Raw genomic sequence first — 17344 nt, 5'->3', positions numbered from 1 at the left:
TCACACACACACACACACCCTGGATCTTCATATGTGGCATATTCAGTTGCCATTGGAAACCTAAGAAAGAAGTGAATCTACCCTCCAAGTCTTAAGCTGGTGGTTTTTTTCCTTTTTTTTTTTTTTTTCCCTCCCCTCTCCTCCTCTCCTCACAGAAGGCGAAGTCGTTCGCAATGAATCCATGGCAGCTTCGATCGAGCGGTGAGCTGGAGCACCTACTCACAGGCCACTCCTTCATGTGACTGAACAGAGACCTTTCCCAGCACTTGCCAAGGAGAGCAGAGCCCTGGATTTACCTCCGGCGCACCCGGGCACCCCCAGCGCAGGCACTGCGAGGTAAGCCAACCTCAGCACCTCTGTCTGTGCCTCTCTCCATCCCACCCTCCCTCCCTCTCCTTGCTCGTTGCCCAGAGGTGTGAGGGAGGAGAAGGGCAGGGGTTTCTGCTATACTGTGAACAAAATCTAGGCTTTCATCAGCGCCCTCCCCACAACGGAGAGCTGCTCCCTCCCCTCTGAGCCCCTTCCCTTGCGGCTCTGCCTGCGTGTGCAGGGAGGGGTAGTTTGCAGAGCAGCCGAGGGATGCGCTGCGGGTCCCCCGCACGCAGTCCTGAGTGCATTCCGCCCCTTTCCCACCTCTCCCTGGGCACACACCTGTCTGCTCTTCTCCATTCGTCATTTTCCTCCACCTCCCCTGTTTCTCGGGAGAAGGGGCAGCCGGGCTGACTCTGCTGCAGCCTGGCCAGCAGCAAAGCTGGGCTCTGCAGCCCTGGCCTGGGTCACCTCAGGGATGCAGCTTGGAGCAGGAGTGGGCATCATGCTACCGGGAGTGGGCCACAGAGGGGAGGATTCCCCCTCCCTCCTCATCTCACAGATATTTTGGGGATTCCGATTCCCCATAGAAGATGCTGGCCTCCATTTCCTAGCCAGGTACCTCCTCTGAATACCCAGCCCAGGCTGCCACAGCTTTTGGGGTGATGGGCATGCTCTTTGTCACTGCTTATCTGCTGTCCCCTGGTGCTCCTTCTCAACTGGAAGGGATGTTTTCCTACTGGAGACAGTGTGTTTCATAAGCTGGGAACGCCGTGTGCCCTGCACAGGCAGTGAAGGGGCCCTGTGCCGAGCCTGACCCATTTTGGGGCGCAAAGCTCTTGGGAGCACCTGAAAGGGCCTCCTGCCGCCTGGGGCTGCTCTCAGTGCTCCTATTCCTCAGCTCCTCTGCAGGGAAAGCAGGAAGATCAGCTGCACTATTTCCAAGCCATGTCTCCGAGCTGCTGGAGCTGCTGTGGTGTGGAGGTGGGAGGGGAGTGGGAGCAGCTGTTTCTCCCAGTGCCTGGGCAGGCCCAGACATTCTGCCAGTCCTCAAGGAGCACGAACGTGCCTGGAGATGCCTCTCCCCAAAATAGACCCTAAAGAAATGAGCTGCTGACGAAGTAGTGGGTAGCCTTAGAGGAGTAGATTTTAAAGGGGAGGTCTGGGAGTTTGCAACCTGCCAGGCTCTGGTTTCAGGCTCTGAACAGACTCTGGCAGAGACCAGAGTTTTTTCGAGTCAGATTTTGGGGGCTGTTGTGTTTCTCTGAGGGGAAGGGACTGGCAGGGTCTGTGCTACTGTGCAGCCCCAGCAGTGGTGCTGGTGTGGTGTCCCCTAAAGGAGGTGATAGGTTGCTCCCCTCCTGCCCAGGTCCCACCTGGTGATGCTGACAAGGAGGGCGCATCTTCCACTACCTCTTCCAGTGCATCTCTCTGCTGCCTCTGCAGGACCCTGCCATCAGTTTACCCCATCTGCAATTCCTCAATGCTCCCTGACCCATTGCTGCAATACCTACGCTTCTACACAAACTGCTGCCTTCAAATTCTCTTTGCTGCCTCTTGCTGTTTTTCTTCCTTCTCTGGGGTGCCCTGAGCCCTGCTTTTCCCTCTTTCATCATCCATTCCTCATTTTCCTTCTTTGTGACCACCATGCCGGGCAGGGTCAGCTTTAGTCAGCCTTGGGAAGGGCTGGTGCTGCCTAGTGGGGTTGTTTCTGATGCTGGTGCCAGCTGATGATACTGTGAAGTGATCGTTCCCCTGTGGTTCACACCCCCCGGTGCGCGCATGCCTGTGTTGTGGGTGACAAGTGACCATGGTGTTGTTGATGTGTCACTCTTCCTCCTGGCCGGAGCCTGACAGGGAGTGTGCCCATGCAGTCACACTTGCTGTCATTGTTGGGGAGGCTGCAGAAAGCTCTTCCCATGTGGAGCCTCCAAAGTAATTTGGCATCGGTTAAATTCCTCAGTCCTCTCAGGACATGGCTTTGGCACTGACTTAGCGTGGACAAGACAATAAATCCAGCTCTAGGGAGCTTGGTACTGGGTCAAAACTCCTGCAGCTACATGGTAGGAAATGCTGATCCAGTATGAATTCACTCTGCTGTTTGAGATTTGTTTAGAAAACAATGCTAGCTTAGCTCTGTACTGGCAGGATTTATGTTGTGTTGGGTATTATCTGTCTGCACAACCCTCTCTTGGTGCTGGCTCGAGTGCTGTTTGTGTGCCACATCTGGCACGTGCTCCGGATCATGCATGCTATGGCTAATCTGACAGATGTAATTGCACGCTGCAGCCAGCCTGGTTCAGTCCCTCCTGTCAGGCAAGCCAGTCTGAAAGAGGGTTAAATTACAGTCCGGGAGCAAGCCGTGTCCCACACCAGGCAGCTGCTGGAGAGGATGGCTTTGGCTGGCGGGAGGGCAGGCATCATGCTGAAGAGGAAGGGGAGGGAAGCATTGTCTCAGTAGGAGGATGTTGTTCTCCAGCCCTGACCACGCTACAGGTCAGTGAACAGGGTCCAGGAGAGGCATTATCATTCCTCAGAGGATCATGTTGGCAGAAAATGGGGTTGCACCATGGACAGAGGCCAAGCCAGCCACGCTGGAGGCATGTGCTCATTTGGGACAGAGTATGAGTGCAAATCCTACCATTATGCTGTAGGAACTTGTTCCAGGTCTGTCACTCAGGTGCTTGTCCTGCTGAGGGAGGTAACTTTGTTTGTGCTGAAGGGCCAAAGGGCAGGAAGGTGGTGAGGGATGATTTGCCTCATGCTTTTGCGTGGATGTGTGCAAGTCTCTGGAGAATTTGTTGACCAGGTTTAGCAGTCTGAAGTTGGTTTTACTATAAATCCCAGCCAAATTAGCTTTTGGAGGTTAAAGTCAAGAGGTGACACTGTCTACCCAACCTTGTTGCTAAGGGTCCTAATCTTAATCCTAGCAGACTCTCAGACTGGTCACCATGCTGTGCCACAGCTTCCCCTGCCTTTATGTGGAATGGGCAGTAGCCGCAAACACAGTGGGAGAGGAGGGGTTTGGGGAGTAGGGCTGTGAAGGAGCAACGCTTCAGGCTGCACAGAGAGATGCTGCAGGGAAGGGAGGTTCAGCCTGGGGACTCTGCTGACATGGCTGAGTGCTGTCATTCGCAGGGCGCTGGATGCCGGAGGAGAATCCGTAATGACCAGGGGGCTGCGTGCCAGGGCCGAGGCAGCGATTCACTCAAGCCTCTGTTTGTTTGGGAAGAGAAAGGGAGTTTGTGGCTTGTCACTTGGGAAACAGAGTAGAGATTCACTGGAGAGGGACAGGCTTCTTGGCTGGGCCTCCCTGAGTAGCCGTGCCACGTGTCTGTGTGTGTCAGGGGACTAAGGGGACCCTGGTACAGGCCATGACTGGCAGCTGGCCATCCCCAACCCCCGTCATTTCACCTCCCCCTTGCACCTTCTGCACGGCCACTGCCAAGTAGCTGAGGACAGCCCTGAGACACACATACATGACAGACCAGTGCATGTGAAGAGAGGGAGACAAGTTAAAAGCCTTGCTAGAAGAGCAGCTGGATGGGACTTGTGCTACCTCCCTACCTGGTTTATACCCTGTGCAGTAGAACAATCTGTGTGAGTGTCCATATTGCTTCATTCCAGCCAAAACAGGCACATTCAACAGGGCTGTGTCTGGTGTGTGGGGAGTCTTTTTGGGCTAAATTGGAAGAAGACCTCTTTCTCCCCCAAGTTCCTTCTCTGTCTCATCCCACTGTGAGCTCTCTCTTGCTTCATAGAGGTGGAGACCTGCAGGCAGTGGAGGGAAGTGTTGCAGAAGGAAAGGGGAATCTGAGACTCAAAGAGCATGGAGAGGATACAGACACAGATGAGAAAGAGGGAGGACCTGAGAGAAAAAGGACAGAAGCAGCAAAGGAGAAAAGGGATGGAGAGGGAGGCAGAAATGTCCCTGCAGTGACAATGTGGTATGGAAGTACCTTATATTGATATTACAGACTAGAGTTTGACCTGACCACATTTGTACTGGGCAGGGATGTGGTCTCAAAAGCTCTGTGGCAGGACCAGCTCTGCACAGTAAACTGCTCATCTTCTATTCACCTCCTTCATTAAGGGAATAGCCAGCCTGTGATTGTCCTACTTTGAGATGCCTTCTCCTTGTGCATATTTTTCTGCTTCCGATATGGAGGAGGGAACATGGCTGAGAAACCCCTCCTCATGTCCTCTGTCCTCATGGCCCTCACCACACAGAGTCAGAGGAAGTGAATGTGCTGCCAGCACTGCTGAGAATTGCCTTGCTCTGTGCTGGGGGGATGTTGGTGAGGCCTTAGAAAGAGGCACAGACTTGACTTTAGGTGGCTACCCAGAAAAACTTATGGCCACATTACCCCACAAAGACAGTATCTGCAGGGAATGACTTCAACAAGCTACACAATTTTTTCTACAATTCTTTTCTACATTATTTTTTCTACAATTGCCCCATCAACATGCCCCACAAGAACTGAACAGCAGCAATTAGATAAGAAGGATTTATGGAAATTTCTCTTCCTCTTTTACAAAATATACTTGAATAGGTGTCTGTCAGGTAAGGTAGGTATGCCAGGTCTGTCACAGGGTAGGTAAATTTCATACAGATGTTCTAAGTGTCACTTTAGATGGAGGTGTGATGGTTTCCAGAAGCTGGAATGCCAGCGTTGGCTTGCAGGCAGGTTGGCAGGTGAACATGTATCCACAGCTGGTTGCATGTTCATTGTGACATAACCCTGTGGGTGCTTCTTTTCCATCTCAAGCTTCCTCCCTGACTCCCTGTTGCAGGACCAGTAGAAGGTACAGCTTAAAATAAGTGGCACATCAGGACCATGGGACTGTGCCACGATCTAAACTGCCATGCCTTTTCAAGCCAGCCAGCATGGTGAAATCTATGGAGAACCAGTCTGGCACAAAGGGCGAAACACTCATATAATGGGGCTACTTATTTGAGTTCTCCAGCATTGCCCATTACATTTCATGTCTTGTGGCTGATGCAGTTGAAAGGAAATCACTGGAGCTAAAAGCCCAGCAATGTTCTGCTCACCTTCTGATTTACTTCCTTTCATCCTCTCTGGGTTTCATCTCCTCCCAGGTTCATGCATCCCCCAGCACTCAGGTCACTTTCTTTTCATCACACCTTAGGCTGAATATAATCAAGCTAGTGCTGTTCCTGCCCTGAATCTTCTGGGGTCAAGATGGAAATCACTATTCAGCAAGATACCCAAACAAATGAGCAAAACTAGCCTGGTTGGTCAGAACAGAGTGGATGTTATCCAAGAAAACTCACATTGATCAATTCCAGTCACCTCCTGTGCTTAAAGTGACTCAGTATCTCCATTTTTAGGATGTTGCTGGGGAGCTGAATTCTCTTATGATTTCTCTTGTATCAGCTGTCCCTACCAACAGTATTTGTGAGATTCTTTTCCTATATCTGCTTAGATGAGGATCTGTTGGAAAATGTGCTGGTAGAATAATGGGTGCTGGCACAAAGCAACTCATAAAAAACCCACAAACCCAGTGAAAAAAAACCCCAACAACTACAAAACCTCCGCCCCCCCCCTTTCCCTGAACAATAAGTTATCAAGTCCAGATGGTTAAATCCGAGAGTTTGGAAGGAGCTTAAGTGATTGAGCTGCTAACAAAAATATGCAATCTCTTGTGGAAAAAAAAAAAGCTACTGATTCGGAGAATTGGAGAAGACCAAATGTTGTACCTATATTTAAAAAAAGGCTTCAGTGATGATCCGGGGAATTAAAGATCAGTAGGCTTTGCATCTGTATCTGGTAAACTGGTGGGAATGATAATTAAAAAGCAGTGCTTGAAGACATCTGGAAGATTGTGGTCTGATAGGGCCTATCCAGCGTGGTTCAGCAGGGGAAAACTGCATCATGCTAATCTCCTACAACTTTTTGAATGTGTCAATAATGCAGTGGATAAAGGAAAAGCAAGTGATATAATGTATTTAGACTTCCAAAAGGCTTTTGAAAGATCCTGCACTTGAGCTGCTAAAGAAGCTAAGCAGTCTGTGAGAGACAAAATATTGACATAGATCAAAAACTGAGTAGGAGACTAAAAGAATGAGGGGATTAAACAGTCAAGTTTCACCATGGCAAAAGGTTAATGTGGCCTCCAGGTTCTCTTCTAAATCCCTTGTGATTTACCTTATTGTTTAATGAATTGGAAAGGTGGGAGGAGAGATATGCCATATGGAAATCAGCAGATGAGACAAAATTATTATGTTGGCTGTGGACAGAAAGGGCTGTGGGAAATGCCTGGGAAAGAGAACTAAGTTAAATGAACACACTGTGCTCTGTTGGGTGAAACTGAATGTTGGTATGTTCAAAGTAATGTGTGTTGCAGGGCAGACTCAAAACTCTTTAGATACCCAAAAGGTCCTGAATCAAGAGTATCAGCCAAATGAAAGGGCGAATGTCTTTGCAGAGCTCTGCCCCATGCTGTGATGCCCTTGAGCAGGCAAATCAGCTGTTTGGATGCAGAGGCTGTGGGTGGAGAGGGCTCTGGAAGAGCTCTTGGTACACCTGCAGTGCTGCTTCATTTGGAATAGCAAGACAAACCTGGGTCAGCTTTTTTCTGAAGGGATGCTGGAGAACTGAAGGGCCTCTGAGGTGATACAGAAAGCTGGTGAACACCCCCAAGTGAAGATATGGAGGAGACAGGGGTTGTTGGTGTCATACAGCAGACTGGGAGAGTATGGTGGGAGGAAATAAAATTATGAGACATATGAGGATATCTGTCCTTCCTTTCCTCATCACCTAGGAGTGAAGGAAAGCACAGTGAAATTAAAGTGTCTTGGATTTAGGTTCACAGGGTTGAACTGTGGTGGTCTAAGCATCAGAATTTGTCAGGTCCAAGAATTTAGAAAGGTTCATAGTGGATTTGTGTGTTTTGTGGAGAACAAGAGTACCTCAATGAGCTTTAACTGAGGATGAGCCCAGTTTTGGAGCCTGAACCTGCAGGTTCAGTCTTCAGAGCCTACATTAGTCTGCAACTCATAGCAGCAAATAAGAAAATTGAGACAGGAGTACATTGTCTCTCATTTGTCTGCTTTGATTTTTTCCCACCTTTTCTCCCCCAAATTCCAGTGATGTTTTTTCCTGGGAGCCTGTGTGGACATTTTTCTGATCTGGAATGGTTATTCCCTTGTGTACATCTTACCTGCTGGGACACAAGCAGTGAAATTCTGTTCATGTCTAATCATATTGAAGTCCACAGTATGAAGGAGAATTTTCATCCTCTGAGTTTGAAATCAGTTCTGGGGAAAACCAAACCCCAGCCCTGCCACAGAAAAGGTGCAAACCCACCTAAACTCTTGATATTGCCTCAGATCAGAAACCTAACCTGCAAAGTATTCCTGGGAGATTGAACATGCTTCCATCTTCCGCCTGAATTACAGATGCAGGAATCAGTGCCAGGATAATAGGGTACCTAGCAAACTTTCTAATTTCCAGCTCAGGTTGGAGCCTAGAATTAAAAACCTGCTGGGGCTGAAGGGAGAAGAGAAATCCTGAGCCTATGGAAACCCTGAAATCTTATTTGATTACTTCCTCCTCTCTTCAGTGTAAGGACCTAAGTCTACAAACATATCTTCCCCATCCCTCAGCATTCCCTATCTAGGAGCATGGTCCCAGTTCTTGGTCTTTTTTGTTTCTTTTTTTTTTTCCCCTTTCATTCTGAGTCCATGATATAGGATGCTGAAATCTTCAACAGTTTGGCTAACTTAGCTTGTTTGATTTCTAGCTATTTGTGTGTAGCCACAAATGTGTGTGTAACTACAGACAAATCCCAGACTCTCTGGAAGTATGTCTTCTTCCTGGACAGCCCATGAGGTGTGAACAGAATGACTACTTGCACAGGGAAATAGATAAAAAACCACTGGGGATCATGTTTGCATGCTGCTCTTTGCTGGATCTCTGTGAGCTCTCTTGTATTCTTAGAGGTGTGATTTGTTTCGGTAGGTAGCTTGGAGCTGCACCCACCGCAGGTGACGTGGATAGAGTGGGAGCAGCCAGGCTTGTGTCCCAAGAGACCTGGGGTCAGTATCACACCTTTCCACGTGGTTAAAAGTTCCTGTGAGGCCAGAGGGAACTTTGGCAGTGTGTCAAAGCTGACATCACCACAGCCCCTGCAAACCTCTGGGCTGGAAGCAACATTTCAACACCTCTCCTGGAATCCAGGAGCTGGGGACTGTGGGGGCTGAGAGACACTGACGTCACCCATGCTGTGTGCCAGCAACCCCAAGGCTTTGGAGATGGCTTGATCATCACTACTCTATTACAGCACCTAAAAAGACCTCTGGGATCAAAAGATGATTGCATCTCTCTGCTCTATTACAGCAGCCAATGAACCTCCAGGGCCAAAGGATAAATGCACCATCGCTGGAGTATTACAGCATTTAGAAACCTCATTCACTGACTCACAGCTGTCTGACCCCTCCACCACAACCACTTTCAATTTGTCTCGGCACCCAGCCACCTTCTCTGCTGAGGTGTAGCTGGATAATCCTTGTGCTTTTACAGTGCCTGCCTGTGTGCAGCTCTGAGGTGAGACCACACTGTCTTCTCACTTATTTTGGTACTGGGGGAGCACTGGTGTTGTGATGCATTTGCCAGACATTTACTCTATGAATGCGGCAAAGCAGCACTGAAATAAACCACTTCCCTTTAACACAGCATCTGTGAACCTCTGGTACTGCTTTGCTGTGAGGTGATCTGCTCCTGCCTGATACAGGGAGGGGGCTCTTCTCAGACTCTTAGAGGTGTTTCAGAAGACAGCTCAGCCCTTGCCAAGGGCCGTGTTGTACCAGCAACTCGAGCTTACTAATGGCAAGGGGGATACTTCAAATGTCTGGTCAGTGATCCTGGCATTTAGAAAGATTTATTAATTTCTCAGACACCCTAGAGAGGTGGAGTTCTGTCATGTTATGAACCTGACTTGTAGATTCTGGGGAAAATCCTAAAAGCTTTTGGTAATAGAGGTTTTAGTGAGTTTAATGCCGATGGAATTAAAAGTCTCTAGGCACTCGTTGTGAATGGATTTACACTGGGGAGATTAGAAAAGGGAAAACATTATTGGTGTCCAGGAAACTCGGGAGAGCAGCTGTCAGCTGGTTTAGATGGAAAGTTCCCCAGTGGGCAGGTGCCCTGGCAGGCAGACAATGCACACGCACCCCCCGTGGGGCTGGCTCGCACGCTCATGGGCTGGGGACACGTCCCATGGCCACTGTGGGCATCTCACATGTGAACATTCACAATAGGATGTTTGCATTCACCGGTTTTATGGACACACTGAACAGGCTTTAACGCAGGAATGGTCTCTTCATTTTGGCTGGCATCTCTTACACAAAGACCCATATGCCTCACTTAGGGGCTGCTGGCCTTTCCCAGCATGTTCATTACTGTTCACTCCTGCTGAGGAGCATGGAGAAGAAATACCTGCCCTCCTCCCTGCCCACAAACACACCACTCTGTGCAAAGCAGTCTCTCGTTCATGGATAGGCCTTTTACAGCCCCCCTTTCTTCCCAGCAGAAAAGCACCTGGTGTGTAGCTGTGAAATGTAACAATGAAGCACAGTTAAAGTAAACACTGGGCAAGATCCTTGTGGAATAATTTTGTGAGGTTTAATCATTTCGGAGTAAATTTTGGCCAACTCACAAAATCCACCATTTTCAACTTGTCTTGGAGGCCCGGGGAGGCGTCTCTATATTGGCCAACTTCTGCTCCTTTTCTCCAGGCCTCAGTGTTTGCAACTGCTGGAGAAAGAATCCTGGAGGCAGATGGTTCTTCCCTGTCCCCTTGGACAAGTACGGCATGATCCTGGAGGTTTGGCCTTTCTTGGACTTCCCTGCAGAGGCTGGGTTGCTAAGACTGTGCTCTTTGCTCAGGGATCAGAGAGGCAACAGAAGAAAAGACACCAAGAGACCTATGGGGAGAATGAGAAAGGTTACAGCTTTAAGTACATGAGCTGGTTATGCTCCTCTCGGGAAGGCTCCAAGAGATGCTGTTCCCCTTGTTATTTCTCTCCAAAGTCTGTATCACTTGTTGGTGCACCTTTTTGAGAGCAAAGATCAGGGTTCATCCACCCTGGCCTTCTTTTTAAGTGGTAGATCATCAAACTGAGGACTCAATTAAAATCCTGTTTTGCAGATCTCTATTTCCTCTGCCACAGAGGAGAACTCACTGGGTGATCAGGCTTTATTAAAGCAGGGAACTCCTTGCCCCAGGGAAGATGGGCAGACAGGAGAGCTGGTACCCTGCCAGGGCATGGAGGCAATAACCTGACTTTATCAACTGAGCACTCACAATCAAGCCAAGAGCAGAGTTACACCATCTTTGTAGGGTGAAGACAATGCCTTGTCCACAACACAGAGAGGAGTGCTGGGATTCATGCCATTCCTCTTCTTCCTGCACAGCATGGATTACTGCCTGTTGACTCTGGGGTCAGGGTGAGAGGGAAAGGCTGCTGGAGTGGTTGATATGCCCTCAAAACAAGGTGTCAGATGTTGAGTAGCAGGGGCAGGGCAGACACAATGTCTCTGGTGGCCCACCCAGTGAGTGGGTAGGTGCCACCAGGGTGCCCACACACAGGGAGGAGGTGGGAGAGAGGAAACAGCTAGGAAAGAGGGTCAGTAGTCTCAATGCCTCTCCAGGTGGCCCTTCTTGTGCTGGAAAAGGTGGTGGGAGTGCAGAGAGTTAGGGAAGGAAGAAAGGGAGTGTAGATGCTCTGCTGGCAAGCTGGCACCCCTCAAAGTGGTGTGGAGCCAGCAAGCATTGTAGCCATCGGCCCATGGCCCTGGGCTTGCCTTCATCAGATGGGAGATGCAACTTTGAGAGAAGGGGATTTTTAAGTAAAGAATAGAAGCAAAAATATTAATATGGTGATTGGGGCTATGGCAATGCACAGTGAGCTCTCAGCAGCAATATTTCTGCAGGAACTGGAGCTGCCCCTGGAGCTGTGGGCCTAATCTGTGGTGGGGAGGGGAGAAATCTGTTGCTGTGACCACTGATCCTAGGAAGGTGCCTGAGCTGGCACTCCTGATGATCCACTTGTCCTGCAAATGTGTTGATCTGCTGGGCGTGCAGGCACCTGCCTTTAGATGGGTGCAGAGCCAGGCTGGGCTCGCTTCTGCTCAGGCTGCACTGCCACTGACAGCACCTGTGGATATCAGCAAGGAGATCCACTCTGGAATCTGCTTTGCAAATCGCACTGCAAAAATGTTTTTGTTCTTTCTGCATCCTGTGTGAAAGAGCTTCTATCCCACCATCGCCTTTCTTAAGGCATCTCAGTTTCTGTCAATTTATCCACAAGTACAAAGAGAACACGAGTGCAGGTGGTCCCCCCATGCCAGACAGCTGTGCTGGCTGTTGTAATCAGCTCGTTCAGGCAGGATGTGTTCACCCCCTCTAAACAGTAGTCATTGTCTATTCCCAGGCAGAACAGTGCTTCTGGAGGACATCTAGCACAACTAACTCATCATGACAACCAGCAGCAACTTCAGGCTGCTTTCAGAGAGCTGTTTGTGGAATCACCTCAGCCCTTTAGCACAAGATGTACACTTGCAGCAAGCCCTGCCACTACAGAAGAGAGCGGCTTGTGCTTCCTGCGAGTCCTGTGTCCCCAATAAATGCTAGCCCATGACTAACGTGTTCAGTGCTGACAGGTCAGCGTGAGATGGGAGAAAGGGGATCTTTATCTCAGTGGGATCACTGAGAGCAAACGGGCTTTGCAGCAGTAAGGATGTGATGAAGTTGTCAGCTGCAAAAGACTGTACGTGGTCTTAAGGCCGTAGATGGGGGCAGGCTCATAAACACCTGATGGGTCACATTCAAGCTTACCTGGAGATGGGAAAAGTTATTTGAGGGCAATCGCTAGGATTTTCAGGATCTGTCAGTTGCTTTCTGGGGATGAGAAAACCTGGCACATTCCTGTTGGGACTGACTAGCAGAGATTCCAAGACCTTCATCTGCATGATTAACAGGGTTTATGCTCGCTGTTTTCTCAGGGACTGTCCTGTGTGTGAAACTGTAGCTTTGCCACAGAGCACTAGGCTGAAGAGTGTAGTGGAGGCTGAGTGCACCTGTGATTTATGGGAAGATTACAACCTTGACTGCATAGCCACGTGGATGTCAGCACGGTTTATATTATCTGCACCACGGTGGCATGCTACATTCTCACAACACGCAGAGGGTGAGAAGGGGCAGACTTTTCAGAGGGAGCTGCCTCTGGGCATTGCTATTTTTTACTTCATCCTTGGAGCTGGTGAGCCTGGTAGTGTTGCAGGGTGACATGTATGAAGAAACCTGACACCAAGCTGGAGGACCTATGAGGCTGCATCATGATATAGCCAACAAAGTGATCTGCTTGCTGTTGCTTTGATGTGATCATATGACAGTTTGATGCTTTATTCAAAGCACTGGTTACAACTTCCTTACCCTTCTTTCCCAAGCACTTTGAGGCCAACTAATTTATTAATAAATTAGAGGGATTAAAATAAACAGTGCTTTGAAAATCATTAGGCATCCCAAATGCCTGGAAACAAACAGCAGTTGAAGTAAAAATACAAAATGCAAATAGGCTAAGAACTGGGCCATAAAATATTGTATCCTAGCCCTGGGGCAGCTCTAGAAAGAAAAACTGTGTTTTTTCCTTCATGTCTTTGGTTTGGGACAAAGAAAATAGTACTGGGTTCTGTGAATGAAGAATAGTCCCTGCTCCAATTCCTGCAGTGGTACAGAGCCTGCCCCACCAGTGGCTTTACTGTCTGCAGAACAGATATGTGGGGAGATGAGGCCACAAGCACCAGCTAAGGGGCTGGAGCTAAGGCAAGATCTGAAGGCTACAGACTGAGGACCATCTGGGTGAGCAGCTGTCCTAGGCAACTCCTTCTGCTACTCTTGGTCCTGACCCTCACCCTCCAGGCACTGCATACCCAATTCTTTCCTCCTCTCAGCTCACTGCCTTTCTCACTCCAGCTCCTCTTTCCCTCTCTGAAGACCCAGAGACTGACACAGCCAATTCATGCAGCATCCAGCTCATCTTCCTCAGTGGTACCAAAGCTGAGCCCCTGCCTTGGTGGCCACACAAGAAGGAATGCTGGCTGCTGCCAGAGTAATGACAGACTACTTTACACAATGACCTTTCCTCGTTCTGCATCCTGGCTGGGGTGGTGCATTTATTATTGCCAGCTGCCTTTTTCTTGTCAATCTGTGCCAGTTCACAGACAGTGCTATAACACCACTGTCCTAGTGAGGAAACATAGTCCCCAAGGACGTCACAAAGGGTACAAACAGTGGTTGAAGGTATGGGTGATTATCTGATTGCTGTGTTATTCTGAGTGAGGTTTATATGGGAATTACTTGGAAAAGGAAGCTTTTGAAAAATGCATCAGAGCAACATGCATGTCTTTGATGTGTTTAAAAACTGGTGTGGTCGTGCTTAAGAAGTGGAAGTAATGAGGGCAATCAGTCTTGGCTCAGTAGGATGATTTTTAGACTGGAGAAATGTGAAGGAATCACAACTGACTGATGTTTCCGCCCAGCAGAGAAGAAGGAGATCCAGTTTTCTAGGCAGTTGTTGGAGGTTCTCTGTTGGTGAATGAGATATTCACCACGTTCAAGACTGAATCCTATCCATACTTGGAGAAGACTGTGTATTTGTGAGGAGGAACAGGAGTTCAGCTGTGAGAAGTCTGCCTGATTCAGGAATTGCCTGGACCATCTTGAGTTTCTCTTGCGTGACAGACTTCTCAGGCATCACTGGCCAGGGAGAAAGCAATGAAAGAAAGCTGGTCTAGGAAAAGGCAGAGCCTGTCTGATAATTGAATACCTCTCCCTGCCTGGCCAGCATGCTGCAAGTGGAAGGCATCATGAGGCCAAGTGCCTGCCACTGCCAAGGGACTTCTCCCCTCCACACAGTCACTGGGATTTCTAATCCAGACTTTATAGGACAATGCTGTCATGTTAGTAATGGTATAACTCTCTTAGCAGTCTACCGGTGTGACAGAGTCACAAAGGGAACAGTGTAGGCTGAATATGCACTCATGCTTGCTAAGCCTGTAATCCCAGCTTTTATTTTCTCTCCCTCTTTTCATGTTTTTCATTTTCATTTTTATTCTTTTTTTTTTAATAATAAGTTCAAACTTAATAAGAGTGATTCACTAGTTGCCTGTTTATCTGTCTTTGGCATGGCATCCAATTTGGATTGCACAGGGCAGAAAGGTGAGGTGCAGAAGGAGAAGGAAGACCTGGGAGATGAAGGGGGAAGCTGGAGAGTGTTCCTGTTTCCTCTCTCCACAGAAACTAAGGCTGGTGTCTTTCTGTGAACCTGAATGTCTTGGTTGTTTTTCCCCCTGTGGTCAGAAGAGGGATGATGCTCTGTTCTCCCATTTGATTTTGATATTTTGTGGGTTTCCTTGTAAAGGTTTAGCAGCTGTAAGCAGCTGATGGGAAGTGTTTTTGTGGTCTGTGAGATGGGTGGAGGCAGGCCTATGGGTGCCCTGAACTTGTCTGGCCTGGCTGTTGTGCTTGGATGAGGCAAGTGTCAGTGGTGGAGCTAAGCCCTTCCAAGGCTGTGTCTTGCAACTGCATCTGAGAATGTGCCTGTACCTTCTTGTGGCTGATATGTTTTCTCTGCAGATCCTAGCAGACCCCAGATGTTCCTCAGCCCAGGCAGCTTCAAGACCTAATGTAGGGCTAATTCTAGCATCATAATGTGTTTCTGCATCCAACCCCCTTTTGATTCTGCCTGCCTAGGAACCTGACCACCTCTCTTCTCAGAAACGGCTCAGGCTGCTCAGCAAGATTCACCATTTTCTTACTACTGCTGGGCAGTAGTAAGAAAAAACAAGGAATTTCTGTATACACACGTGGAGCCTGTTGCCCAAGAGCTGCTGTTAAGAATTGCCTTGCACTGCCCTTCTCGCTCTGGGCAGTCACTGGCCTCAGCCACACTTCAGCCAGTTTCACCCCAGGTGCTTCTTCCAGGGTGAGCCTCCTCCCTCCTTGTCTCCTGCGACAGGCACAGCCCTGCTGAACTGCTCTGGGCTGCAGGTGGCTGTGCTTGTGGCCGGGTGACACTGAACATGGCAGACATGGAGCAGGTCATCCGGAATAAGCAGTTAAATGTGGGCTGCTGCATAGGAGGATAGTGAACAGGAGAGGGCAGAAAGGTTAGTAAAACTAGCTTTAGTTTAGTTAAAACGAAACCATTGCGGAGCAGCATTAGAGTAGTATTGAAAACCTTCTGCTTCACCTTGGTTAAATAATGTGTACTTGTGATTCATCGTGGCTGGACTGATCCTGACTCCCAAAGACCTGTGTCCAGGTCACCCATGTGTGGTGCTGAGACTGCCTGGCATAGAGAAGACAGCTTTGTCTGAAACCAAGGGAAGCTCTGGGGCATTCTGGCAGCTTGTGGGGTGGTAAGTGATGGCAGGCAACATGCTGTCATGCAGGATCAGTGAAACACTGCTCATCTCTCAAGCCGTCTGCTTTTCTTGCTCTTTGTGAGCCACTTCTCACCTCTCCTTTTCATGTGCTTGTATCACCTCTCTTTTCTTTCCCTCACTTTCTCTGTGTGGTGCATGGCACAGAGACTATAATCCATGATAACCTTCTATTCTCTCTTTTCTCTTCCTCACCACCTTTCTCACTCATCCTTTCTTCATGTCTCTCACTAACACTCTCTTGCTTGCCCTGCCAATTTATTCTTCTCTATCCTCCCACACTCTGTCCCCGTTTTATCAATCTCAGCACAGTCCTGTTTCTCACCAGAGCTGCTGTTTCATGTTTACTCTGGTGGAGGGAGGGCAGGCAGGTGTGAGGATAAGGTAACAGGTAGGAAGCAGGAGAGCTGAACTGAGACCTCCTTTGGTGACCATGGCTGAGTCACGTCACCCATTCTGTAGCCTGGCTCCTTTCCTGTGACACGGGAACACTCAGCTACGAGTGAATCTGCAATGCTTAGAGGTTGTAGGGCCAAGGTCTGTGAAGCTCCTGGAAGTGGGCTAGAGCTCTTTGGGTGCAGTTTTTGTTTGTCTCTGGTGCCCAGCTAAGCCCTTGTGTCCAAACTGACACGATGGAGACACGTTCCCAGCCCTGCTGGTTGTCCTATTCTCAAAGTCTGCCCCATCCACACTTTCCTACGAAATAACCCCAAGGGATGAAGTTGAGAAGGCCCAGCTATGGAGTTTTGATCTGCAGTGATCCAGAGCTTTGACCCTGCAAATCCCTGGAGACTAATGGCAACTCCTGTTACTATAGGTGCTACCTTTGTAATTACACCGATTTTGTTCTCCAATTACACGTTTTTCTTCTTTTATTCCTCTCTGCTTTCTACCTTTGCATACCAGAGCCTGCCTTGCCTGCTGGTTGCTGAGGGCTGGCCTGGAGCTGCCAGATGCTTGCACCTTCTCAGCTCTCATGGGTAGGAGTTGCTATGGGAGACAGCGAGAAAGAAAAAGTGCCTTCCCCAGCAGCACTAGGAGCTAGAAGTCTTCCATTGAGTGGAGAACACCCCCCTCTTGTGCTCCTTCCTCCCCTCAGCCCCCCTTTAGAGAGCACTCTGCAGAAAGCTGCCTTTGAAGCCCCTTAATTAGTGTCCCGTGTGTCCTGAACGGAGCCCTTCATTACCACCAGCAAGAGGCATAAATTGGCATGTGTTTCAGGTTCGGGCTCAGTGCCAGAATTTTGTTCCAGTCCCCTCCCTCCAAACCTCTCCAGCTTCCCCCCTCCGTGACACACGTGTGCACACACACATTCACTCTCTGTCACAGAAAAACACACACACATGCACACACAAGGGGCCCTGCCAAAAAAGAGACATCCCCTTTCCATCATCCCACATTTCAGAGAAAAAAAAACAATGACAGAGGTCGCTCTGTTCCCTGCCTCCCCACGGCTTGCTCTTGGCTCTGCTGACCCTTTAGCATATGCAACTGCAGGTTGGGGGTCATTATCAGCCCTAGAGTATCTCTCACAGCCTGTGGATGTGCTCAGAGGGTGCTAATTA

General features: G+C 49.0%; 1 protein-coding gene across 6 annotated transcripts in view; it reads left to right on the top strand.

The window, feature by feature from the left end:
- Nucleotides 1-17344, top strand: part of ELFN2 (extracellular leucine rich repeat and fibronectin type III domain containing 2) — a 124384-nt gene that overhangs the window by 16590 nt on the left and 90450 nt on the right. For all 6 annotated transcript variants that reach the window (XR_004147670.2, XR_004147671.2, XM_031503644.2 and 3 more), the window contains exon 2: nucleotides 156-336. The gene's annotated coding sequence lies outside the window, so the exon portion shown is untranslated. The remainder of the gene's footprint in view (nucleotides 1-155; nucleotides 337-17344) is intronic.

The sequence above is a fragment of the Lonchura striata genome, chromosome 5, assembly GCF_046129695.1.
Source record: "Lonchura striata isolate bLonStr1 chromosome 5, bLonStr1.mat, whole genome shotgun sequence".
In the NCBI taxonomy this organism is placed as follows: Eukaryota; Metazoa; Chordata; class Aves; order Passeriformes; family Estrildidae; genus Lonchura; species Lonchura striata.
The sequence above is the reverse complement of the archived record's forward strand: the minus strand, read 5'-3'. Positions and strand labels throughout refer to the sequence as shown.